Below are 12,683 nucleotides of genomic sequence, written 5' to 3' on the forward strand. Positions count from 1 at the left end.
CTCAGGGGTGTACTCCACCCTGTGAGGTGTGGGGTGTCAGACTGCCCCTAGTGGGGGATGTCTCCCAGTTAGGCTACTCAGGGGTCAGGGACCCACTTGAGCAGGGAGTCTGTCCCTTCTCAGATCTCAACCTCCGTGTTGGGAGATCCACTGCTCTCTTCAAAGCTGTCAGACAGAGTCGTTTGCGTCTGCAGAGGTTTCGGCTGTATTTGTTATTGCCCTGTCCCCAGAGGTGGAGTCTACAGAGACAGGCAGGTTTCCTTGAGCTGCTGTGAGCTCCACCCAGCTCGAGCTTCCCAGCAGCTTTGTTTACCTACTTAAGCCTCAGCAATGGTGGGCGCCCCTCCCCCAGCCTCGCTGCTGCCTTGCCGCGAGATCGCAGACTGCTGTGCTAGCAATGAGGAAGGCTCCGTGGGTGTGGGACCCTCCCGGCCGGGTGTGGGATATGATCTCCTGGTGTGCCTGTTTGCTTAAAGCGCAGTATTGGGGTGGGAGTTACCCGATTTTCCAGGTGTTGTGTGTCTCAGTTCCCCTGGCTAGGAAAAGGGATTCCCTTCCCCCTTGCGCTTCCCAGGTGAGGCAATGCCTCGCCCTGCTTCAGCTCTCGCTGGTCGGGCTGCAGCAGCTGACCAGCACCGATCGTCCGGCACTCCCCAGTGAGATGAACCCAGTACCTCAGTTGAAAATGCAGAAATCACCGGTTTTCTGTGTCGCTCGCGCTGGGAGTTGGAGACTGGAGCTGTTCCTATTCGGCCATCTTCTAAATATTACTTCTTTAAAAAAGGCCTATGGAGTCAGGCTGCCTGGGTTTTGCTAACTAGCTGTGTCATTTGGGGCAACTTTTTAAGCTTATGTAAACCTGACTTTCATCTATGAAATGGGATGACAAGGGGTCATGATCATCTCACAGGATCGTGCAAATGTGTGTGTAAAGTGCTTAGTTTGGTGCCTAACACATAGTAACTACTCAGTAAAGTTATTATTACACCATCATCATCATATTTAAATGTAAATATTAAGAGCTAATAAATTTGTAAAAGGTACTATACCTTTACCCCTTGAACCAAAGACTACTTTAGTTTTAAGTGGTTGGGTTAATTTATCACTTAAATATTGGCCTCTTGAATACCTTGAATTTCAATGGAACGTAGCCAGAGGATTTCATAATTGGACCGTTGCCTCTGGAAGTTGGAGCTTTGTTTGTTTGTTTGGTTTCACTTCCTACACTAAGCATGTGGCTGTGCACAACTTTATGATGACTTTTGGTACTGGGGAATCAAAGCTTCATTCGCTTTTTGGAGGAGATGACCTTATGCTGTATGAAGCACTCAGACTTCGTTAACTATGTACCATCCAGACAAGACCAGGTGCTTCCCACGGCAGCCTGTCCTTTTCTTATCTCTCTCATCAATCTAGCATGTTCCTTCTATTCCTCTTTATATTAGAACTTCTCTTTGAACAAGGAATGTTGTTTTGTCACTGCTAGGTCCCCAGCAATTAGTAATGCCTAGCACATACTAGGTGCCTCCTGAATGGTAATAAGTGATAATCTAGCAGTACACAAGATAAATCCGCAGGTTGAGATTTAGGCTATGTGGTATGAAGGCTGCATTGGCAAACTTATTAAATCAATTTTGTTAATACAAGTTTAACATATCTTAGTAACTGACTTAGTTCAGGAATCATTTGCTGAGTGTCTTCTAGGCCAGACATTGGGGACAGAAAGGTAATAATATATGATCCCTGCCTCATGTGCAGGAAGTCTAGTGCGATGGACAGATGCGTGCTAATGGCTGCCATGGAATATGGTGAGTATTAGATAAAGGGGCACCCTGTGTGCCCTTGGAGCATAGAGCAGGGCTTGTGTTCTGGGAACATGGGCTCCATGTGAAAACACAATTTAAATTCTCTTTTTTCTTTCTTTCTTTCTTTTTTTTTTTTTTTTTTTTTTTTGAGACAGAGTCTTGCTCTGTGGTCCAGGCTGGAGTACAGTGGTGTGATCTCGGCTCACTGCAACGTGCTCCCCCCAGGTTCAAGCGATTCTCGTGCCTCAGCCTCCCAAGTAGCTGGGATAACAGGTGTGTGCCACCACGCCTGGCTAATTTTTGCATTTATAGTAGAGATGGAGTTTCACCATGCTGGCCGGGCTGGTCTTGGACTCCTGACATCAGGTGATCCTCCCGCCTCGGCCTTCCAAAGTTCTGGGATTATAGTCATGTATGTATTCATCCTTTTAAATATCTGCGGGTAGCATTTAACTTTAAATGGGTACTAATTAAACTATTGAATGACTTTAGTATGGATTGAATGACTTTGCTTGGGCCTCGTTTTTAATTTCCTTCATTAGAGAAAAAAAAAAATGCAGGTTGAATATCCTGCTTTGAATATCATCCAAACTGCTTGGAATCAGAAGTGTCTCAGATTTTTTTCCTTTTTTGGATTTTTGAATATTTGCATTATACCTGCTGGTTGAGCATCCTGAATTCAAAAATCCAGAGTCTGAGCTGTTCCAATGAACATTTCATTGAGCATCACCTCGACACTCAAAAGTTGAGGATTTCAGAGTTTCTGGTTAGGGAGACTCATCCTGTATGGGTGCTGGGTTGTTGCAGGAGTTTTGGACCAGAGGTTGGGTGACTAGGCTTTGGTTTTCGCTTTGTTATTAAACAGGCTGTTTTATTCCATAATCTCAGCTTTAGATCCCCCGGTTGTCAAAGAAGGGAATGGGCCATCTGATGTTTAAGGCCTCTGTTCTGACTTGGAGACACCTGGCTTCAGTTCATCTTCCTTAGGAGTGGACAAAGAATATGGGGATTTTGAAATCGTTAGTCAACATCTACAGGGTCGTTGCAGCCTGGTTTTGGGTAAGGTCATCTTTAGTGAGCCCAGGGAGAAACAGTGGTTTAGCTGTCAGCTGAGAGGGGTAAGCGGTCCTATTAATTTTCCTCTGTGTTAGTGAAAGCATTGTTAAGGGCCACAGCGTTAGTGGAGCTGGCTGGAAAGAGGAGGGGAACTCACTGTTACAGGTTATATTGAATGTCTTTTCAGTCGCTAAATGCTTTTTATGATATGTTTTTCAGGATTTCAGTGTTGTATGATTTCTCTGTGTTAAGCACAGGAAATTTAACATCAGCAAAAAAGAATGCTCTTTCTTTCTTTTTTTTTTTTTTTCTTTGAGATGGAGTTTCGCTCTTGTCGCCCAGGCTGGAGTGCAGTGGCATGATCTCAGCTCACTGCAACCTCGGCCTCCTAAGTTCAAGCGATTTTCCTGCCTCAGCCTCCCGAGTAGCTGGGATTACAGGTGCCCGCCAGCATGCCCGGCTAATTTTTGTATTTTTAGTACAGATGGGGCTTTGCCATATTGGCCAGGCTGTTCTTGAACTTCTGACCTCAGGTGATCCTCCTGCGTCGTCTTCCCAAATTGCTGGGATTACAGGCATGTGCCGCGATGCCTGGCCTTGAATGTTCTTTCTATGGGAATCTACAAAAGCCAGCTTTTGAGTCTAGTGGCAGAAAACCTCTTCACTGTTTAGCTGTGCTGTGTGCTGGGCTTCAAGCCCAGCTGAAAAAGCTTTAGTATTTTAGGTCAGTTGGCTGTCTTGGAGAACTTAATGAACAGTGGGCTGGAGTGATACTGTCAGAGTTCATGAGCGGTTTGAGGCTCTCAAAGCCTAGATACTGGGGTTGCACAAATACATCGGCTGGACTCACTATTTCTCTCGGGAGTCGGGAGGTGGAAAATGCTGTGATCTTACCTCTGCTCTTAATTTTACAGAGCTGTTACTAATGGTAAGAATGATTTCATATTTTTGTATTTTACTTCGTAATTCACAGAGAATTTTAAAATCCATGATCTGATTTTATTCCCTCAGCAGTTCTGTGAAAAAGGCAGAGCAGTTTTCATATCTTCTGTTTTCGCGTGATTCTCTTGTGGCTCACAGAAGCTAAGAGCCTTCACCAAGGTCATAGGGTGAATGAGTCGCAGAGCTGGGAGTAGAGGCTCAGGCTTCTAGGGACCCTGTTTCTTCCTGGAAGAGCTCGCTCTCCTGGCGCTATGCTCAGGTAACTGCGCATGCTCGGTTTGGTCTTTTGTAAATCCCTGCCCCATTTCGGGGGAGGTTCTTGGGAGGCTTCTATTCGTTTTGGAGCATTTAAGTATCTTGTCCTCTCTCCCTCTTCCCAGATGCATGGGCATTTCTGCAGGCCCCCAGGCTGGCCCTTGTGCGTGGGGGCGTCTCCTGCCTCCACGTTGTTTGCATGCCCCCTTCTGAAGGTGCTCTTCCCCGCATGGAGCCCCCTCGTGCCTGCCTCCACACTGCAGGCTGTTCGGTAAATGTTACTGACTCAGCATCGTTGTTTTCTAGAAATGGGACGGGGTATGGATGCCACGTTCTTTTCTGTGTGAAGTCTGCGATTGTATCCTCTTGCCTTCTCCCTGTGTGCTCCTTGAGGGTGTCGCTGTGCTGAGGTCATCTGTGTTCCCTAGGGCGCCTCCCTTGCAGTCTGGGCCGTAACAGACATGCAGCCAGTGCTCATGGCCTAAATGAGAGGAAGACCAACAGAGCCATTAAATCTAGAAAATGACAAGTGAGGGGAAGGAATTTTTATTTAAGGCATGTGAAAAAGAAAATTTTTTAGAAAAATTGACCTGTTTCTCAACTGGAGTTGAATTTCAGCTCAGAAAAGCAGCTGTGTGCCCAGAGGGCTTTGGGATTTCAGTTTGTGACAGATGAATTGAATTTGTTGTTGTATGAATGTATTATCCTTTTGTGGTTTTATTAGGCCTTTCTCCCAAATGGAAATGATTTTTCTATAAAAGTCACACTTCCTTTTTGAGAAGTGTAACACTAATTGTATGGGATGGTCTCCCAAAAGATTACCTGCCAGGAACCAAACACACTGTCTCAGACTCACCGCCCCTAGTTTCTGCCTGTGCAGCTGCAAGGCAGAGAGGCACGCTCGAGCTGAAATCAAGACACATGTCTGCATCTTCTCTTTCTTGACTGCTGTTTCGTCTCTGAGCTGGCCTGCCTTCAACGTCTAGGAGCTTGGTGGGTGTAGACACATTACGGTATGGAGGAGGGATATGGTGTTGCCACAGCCAGGAGGCTCGCTGAAGTCTCTGTTCTCTTCCTGCTCACTGCTCTGACTTTGTATAAGTCACATTTGTAGGGCTGTGCACAGCGGCTTACACCTGTAATCCCAGGACTTTGGGAGGCCGACCTGGGAGGATCTCTTGAGCCCAGAGTTTGGATCCAGTCTGGGCAACATGATGAAACCCCATCCCTAGAAAAAATAAAAATTAAAAAATTAGCCAGATGTGGTGGCTCATGCCTGTAATCCCAGCTACTGGAGAGGCTGAGGTTCGAGAATCACTTGAGCCTGGGAAGTCGAGGCTGCAGTGAACCATCATCATGCCACTGCACTCCAGCCTGGTCAGAGCAAGACCTTGTCTCAAAAAAAAAAACAAAAACAAACAAACAAAAACCCATTTGTAATAGTGGCAGTGGTTAAGTTTTGAAAGTTTGGAGAAAAGTTCCTAAATAACCTGTGACCATGGACAACTTACTTAGCCTTTCTATGCCTCAGTTTCCTCATCTATGAAAAATGAGAGAATATGGTACTGATCTTACAGGATTTCAACGAGAACCAAACGAGATCAAACTCAGAGCCTGGCACCTCGTGAGTGCACACTCAATGTTATTATTTCAACATTTTAGAGGAAAAAGAATGCTAATGGGTCATTATGACTAAACATAGTCTATCAGTGGCGTTACTCATGGCATTGGAAGGAACTTGAATTCCATATAGATAGTGTGATGGAGAAAGTATTTTGGGCATTGGCAGTATTGATTCAAAGAACAAAGGACGTGTCTGTCCTGTGTGGAGAGCCGTTTCCGCTTGTTTCTTTAAATGCTATGGGAAAAGCAGTCGACCTTGTGCTCTCTGCCAGACAGCTGCAGTCTCCGCGTATTGATTTGGCCAATGGTCGCTCTCCTGTCATCATGGCAACAGCAGTGGAAGGGACAGCTTGTCTTGATTTGCATTTTCGTGTGTTTGTGCTATTATAGACAATTACGACATGGAAGCCTGTTTATGGCAAGCTGGCAAATTCAGCAAAACATGGAAAAACCTGTTAGCACAGTTTGCACGTGTACGGGCACAGAGCAGCCAAATAAACATACATGTTTTCCTGTATTTTAAAAACTCTGGGGAAAAAAAAAAGGAAAAGACATTAAACCATTGCCCAGATGGCTTATAGAGCTAGAGCTTTTTCCTTGAAGTACGTGAGTATGGCTGTCAGACATCTGAAACCCCAAGCCGTCTTAAAACATCATTTGGATGCTACCCCCTACCCACCCTTTTTTTCCATTTGTAAGGGACAAGGATCCAGGAAGGAAAGTATCAGCTTACAAAGGCTTTTGTTACAATTAGTTGTTCATGTTCTTTCTTTTGGTATCTTATTCTCTGTTTACATTTTATTTTTATTTTTATTTATTTACTTTTTTTGAGACAGAGTCTTCCTCTGTCACCCAGGCTGGAGTGCAGTTGCGTGATCTCGGCTCACTCCAACCTCTGCCTCCCAGGTTCAAATGATTCTTGTGCCTCAGCTTCCTGAGTAACTGGGATTACAGGTGTGTGCCACCACGTCCAGCTAATTTTTATGTTTTTAGTAGAGACAGAGTTTTGCCATATTGGTCAGGCTGATCTTGAACTCCTGAACTCAGGTGATCTGCCTGCCTCAGTCTCCCAAAGAGCTGAGAATACAGGTGTGAGCCACCGCGCCCGGCCGCTGTTTCCATTTTGTAACACTAGCGTCACCCCAGTGTAGGGTGGCTAGGGGTATTCTTCTTTCCTGTTTCCTGGTGTATTTTCCTCTACAGCATCGATCACTCTTTAACATACTTTTTGGCTGTCTGTCTCTACCTACAAAAATATATGTTCGCTGTTATATCACCAGTGTCTGGCACGTAGATAGTCAGTCAATATTTGTTGAATGAATGAATGAATGGGCTGAAAGAACCTTATTCTTCTTTCTTCTGTCACTTCACACCAAATGCTTTTGGAAAATGCTATGTGAACAGGGATCGTAAGCAGCAGAGGTTACACACATGGCTGTGGGATAGCCCATCATCCTCAGATACTTGTCTGGAAGGAGGTGGAGTACTTGAGTAGAAATGATACAAGATAACCTCTTCAGGAAATCAGCCAAGTGTCACAGCTTTTCACATAGGCGTGTGATGTTTGTGTATGTGTGTATGAAGAGCTGTCGTGGCCTAGAATCACAGGCCTTTAGATCCTTTGTACAGATAGAAAAGTAAAGGCCGAGGCCCAGGAGTGCTGCAGGCCACCGAGGTAGAGTCCCTGTCTGCCCTTCTCAGTGTCCGGTCACTTCTCACTGCACTCCCCTCTTTACTGCTAAAGCCACCTTCCCTGACTCTGAATGTGTAACCACGAGGGAGAAAATGTCCTCCAGGCTCACAGTTTGTGGAGAAAAAGCCCAGCAGCTGAAAATAATGTTCACAAAGTTTGTACCTAGAAAAAGTGGCCATTTCTATCATGTCTTTAAATTTCCCTGTTTCTCATACATTTTATAAGCAAGACAGTAGAAGGAGATTCGGGAACAGCAACTTTAGAACAAGGGGGAAAAAATCAAACCTAGAGCATTCCAGTTTCTGTTTTCTTCTCAGTTTAGGGCTGAGGCACTTTAGCTTCCTGTCTAAGGGACTACTCAAATCTGATTAGAAGCCATTGTGGGCTGGTAATTATCCATATTTTTAGGAAGACAGATGCAGCACCAACTCTGTTCTCTAATAGCAGGCTTATTAATTTTAAATTTACATGGCAGGAGAAGCAGATGTCGAGGTGGGATAAGAGTTCAGATGCTTGGTCATTGATAGCTTTTTACTTCCACGTATCACATGGGGATTTGGGACTCGGGAAGCCCGCTGAGAACTGATGACTATCTGTCCCCTGAACAGCTGGGTTCTTTTTCATCCTGAGCTCAGAAAGATCGCTCCTACTGCAGCCAGGGAAGACAGGTTGTTGACTGGTTAGAAATCATGGCAGGTTATTTTCTCGACCCGCAGTTCGCAGTTGGAAAGCAGAGCTATCAAAAAGTTGTCTTCTCTATTGTATTTCAAATCTGGGTGTTTAAAAAATTATGTAGGCAAATTAAGCATTTCTTTAATGGTAGTTGTGTGTGTGCTTGATGCGAATGAGAGGTGCATTCCCTTGTAAAATCCCTGGGACTTAATAGGAAGATGTGAGCCTTAGAACAGAAGTTGGTTTTCTAGATGATCATGTAGACATGATGCTGAGCACCAAAGATGTTGATTGAAACGATTGAAAAAGAAATTTGTCTGAGTTCAGATTTTACACCAATATTTAGAAAATCAGCAAAAGAACTTGGAGGAATGTTCTCAGGCATCCTGTTCAGCCCCCTGCCCACATTGTCATAAAATCCGAGTGTGCGTACAGGGAGGCACATTCCTTTCTGTTCTCATGACAGGTCCTTCCCTGGCTCTGCACCTGCCTGTCATGCGTGTCCCTGTGAAGAGACCACCAAACAGGCTTTGCGTGAGCAATAAAGCTTTTTAATCACCTGGGTGCAGGCGGGCTGCGTCCGAAAAAGAGAGTCAGAGAAGGGAGAAAAGGGTGGGGCCCTTTTATAGGCTTTGGGTAGGTAAAGGAAAATTACAGTCAAAGGGGGGTTGTTCTCTGGCTCTGGCGGGCAGGAGTGGGGGTCACAAAGTGCTCAGTGGGGGAGCTTTTTGAGCCAGGATGAGCCAGGAAAAGGAATTTCACAAGATAATACCATCCCTTAAGGCAAGGACCGGCCATTTTCACTTCTTTTGTGGTAGAATGTCATCAGTTAAGGTGGGACAGGACATTTGCACTTCTTTTGTGATTCTTCAGTTACTTCAGGCCATCTGGGTGTATACGTGCAAGTCACAGGGGATGCGGTGGCTTGGATTGGGCTCAGAGGCTTGACATTGCCCTCTTCCCTACCTCCCCTACCTTTTCCCTCCTGTGTGGTTCTCTCACAAAGTGAATGGCCTCAACCACAGCTTCTCTGCAGCTGCATCAGACTGTGGGGACAGGAGTGGTGGCTGCTGCAGGGCCTGCTGTCCCCACGGAGCCCAGTCTTGCTTGCCGCTGCAGCCTGGTGATCATTTTGTACCTCAAGTATGTAATTCTACAGAACGAGAGCCAACATGCTGGGGATGGAGGCGTCTTTATCACGGTGCTCTGCATATTTTAATCTTGGGTAGAAAGTATGGAAAAGTATGGGATACATGTGGTTTGATGTCAGAAGGACGTTGTGAACTTGATGTGGACTGAGGATATTCAGGTGCAACAGGCACCGCGGCTTCATTAAATGAGACTTCTCCATCTCCCTGCCAGGCACGCACAGGTGTATGGCCACATCTTATGTGTTATCCTTATTCTAGAGTGCGCCTTGTCGTCATGCTTAAAGTTACATGATGATATTCTGCCTCATAGAGTAGGTCCCAAACCTCATTCAACACAGAAATGTACTCTTGCTATTCTACACAGAAAGCACTTTCATATACCAAGTGGGAGAGCAGTCCTAAAATCTGGGCTGGAATCACAGAAGGAAGGCTTTGGGAAGCAACAGATTCCCTAGTCCAAAGCTGGTTTTTGATGAACCTAGAAACAGGACCAAGAGAAGTGAATTTGCCTAAGGCCCTGACAGTGTCTCACGGTAGCATTTGAACCTAGCAGTTTCTTGACCTATTTCTTTAAATGATTAGTCATGCTTCCTCTGATTCCTATATAAACGTATTCCTCATTCATTCTTTTGTTTCAGTGAATTATTGCAGTGCTACCCCATGACAGTATTTGAGTCAAAATGTGGCAGTGTTTATCCCTTTCCAAGGTTTTTAGTTGCACAGGTTTTCAAAGTTGTGCTAACAGTTTCTTGTTGGTTGCAAGGTGTCCTTTCAGAAGCCAATTGTGTGGTGTATTGATGTTGATTGTTGGAGGTAGTTTGGTTAGAACGTACTTCGAGTGGCTGGTGTGGGCCTGGGGGACAGTGACAGCTGCCTGCTTCATGGGCAGAGATGAAGTAATTGCTTCCTGGGAAGTACCATCCTCCTGGCCACACTCTCCAGCCCATTTCGTTTGTGTTGGTTTCCTCGCATCTGCACGTTTCTGGCTTCATGTGAGTCTCATTTATTTTAGCATATGACTTCAGGCTGTGGGGAAGAATGGCCATTTTAGCACAGAGATGCACACAAAGGAACAACTGGCTAAATGTGAGAGAAGACATTCTTGGGAGGGGGTTTCATTTCTTTTATTCTGTAACAGGCAGTCTGGGAAGCATTCTGGACACGTGACCTGCGCTGTCACAGTTCCTCCTTGCAGGATCGCAGATGTTTGGAGATTGTAGTGATAACTGTTATCATTGAGAATGTCATCCTCTCAGGCTCTAATAAGGCAGGATTTATTCAGTGTTAATTTGTTAAAGACAACTGTATTTCTAGCCAAATCCATGGTAGACGTTTCTCCTGGCAGTGTTGCTAGGGGTATTCCCGTGGCTTAGTCTTAGGGAAGCACACGCCTTTAAATACTGCTGAAGAGAACCCAAAGCGCACCGGAGCACTTTTGCCTTACGGGGTGTTAGTCACTGATACACATCTCAGTCAGACCTGATGGATTCTTGACCCCTTCCTTTCTTAATTTTTTAATTTTATTTTTAATTTTTGTTTTTTAAGAGCACAACCCCTCAGGTGGCCACCATGAATCTCTGGTGTTTTCAGCTGGTTGAAGCCTATTTGCCATCTCTGGTTCAAACATATTCGAAACCTGATGATGCTTCCCTCGGTTGTTCTGCTGTGTGACCTCCACGCCCGCAGGGTTCAAGAGTGTCAGAGCTGGGAGCCGCCTTCACAACTACCAGGGTTTCCGGAACCTCCTTTATCTAGCCCTGGGGACGGAAGAGATGTCATCAGAGGTGAAGGCTTATTGGTTTACACGCCATTGATAATGAACGAGGAGGTTTTCTTTTATATAAGGGGAGCTTCTTATAATGTGCTTTAGTAGGGTAAAGAAGCTTTTGAGGTTTGCTTTCTCTGGAAGGATAATTTGTGATCCTGCCCTTGCTTTCAACAAAAATATAATTTGCATACTAGTGCATGTTGTGTTACTGAGCACTGGCTGACAAATGGTTCTTAACTCGTCATTCACTCAGTCATTCTTTCTTGAATGGCATATGTGTGCCAACCGTAGTAGGAACTTGCTAGGCTCTAGGACTAACCCTTATGAAACGGGGGTCCTGGGGGAAGCAAATGCATATAACTATAAACATTTGTGGGGATATCAGAGGGGGTGCCTATAGGTGCAATACTTCGTTCATTCATTGTCCCATCTAGGAGATTTTGTGTCTTAGCAGCGTGTTCCACAGTAACACATCCCTGTATCAAAACATTCATCATATTATTTTGAAATTCTCTGCTTAGGTATGTATTTTTCCCACTAAGTTTAGAACTGGTTAAGGACAGGCTATGGGGTACGTAATATATGTACACACACACACACAGATATATATATTACCATAGTAAATATAAAATATAGATTTATATATACACACACGTATATATTTCTCCCTCTCTATATATACACAAAACACACACACACACATATATACACACACACATATATATGAAATACACACACACACTTCTGCCAAGCACAGAAAGTCAAAACTAGGCAAGGGTTCTTTAAGTGTTCATGAAAAAATAGATGTGCTTAGTTAAGAGCGTCCTTAAGTTGCCAGGGGAAATACAGGATGGATTCACAAAGGGAGATTTTTTTTCTTTCTTTCTTTAACTCTTTTTTTTTTTTTTTTTTTTTTTTTTTTTTTTTTTAGACTGAGTCTGGCTCTGTTGCCCAGGCTGGAGTGCAGTGGCCGGATCTCAGCTCACTGCAAGCTCCACCTCCCGGGTTTACGCCATTCTCCTGCCTCAGCCTCCCGAGTAGCTGGGACCACAGGCGCCCGCCACTTCGCCCGGCTAGTTTTTTTGTATTTTTTAGTAGAGATGGGGTTTCACCGTGTTAGCCAGGATGGTCTCGATCTCCTGACCTCGTGATCCGCCCGTCTCGTCCTCCCAAAGTGCTGGGATTACAGGCTTGAGCCACCGCCCCCGGCCTCTTTCTTTAACTCTTGAATTCGAAATAATCCAGACTTATTGAACAGTTGCAAAAATAGTACAGAGAATTCCCGTATGGTCTTCCCTCAGATTCCCCAAACATTTCACCCCATTTGCACTTTCTTTTTCTCTCTCTGTGGATATATTTTTTTTTTTTCTGAAATGTTTGAGAGTGGAAGGTAGAATGCAGGGCAGGGTGAAAGGCAGAAGGAGAGAGTTGGGTTGGGAGGCTGTTTTTTTTTAACCTTCTGAGATGGAGTTTCGCTCTTGTCATCCAGGCTGCAGTGCAATGGCACGATCTCGGCTCACTCTAACCTCTGCCTTCTGAGTTCAAGTGATTCTCCTGCTTCAGCCTTCCGAATAGCTGGGATTACAGGCACCCACCACCATGCTCAGCTAATTTTTTGTATTTTTAGTAGAGGGGTTTCACCATGTTGGCCAGGCTGGTCTTGAACTCCTGACCTCTGATGATCCACCTGCCTTGGCCTACCAAAGTGCTTGGGATTA

The sequence above is a fragment of the Macaca mulatta genome, chromosome 3, assembly GCF_049350105.2.
Source record: "Macaca mulatta isolate MMU2019108-1 chromosome 3, T2T-MMU8v2.0, whole genome shotgun sequence".
NCBI lineage: Eukaryota > Metazoa > Chordata > Mammalia > Primates > Cercopithecidae > Macaca > Macaca mulatta.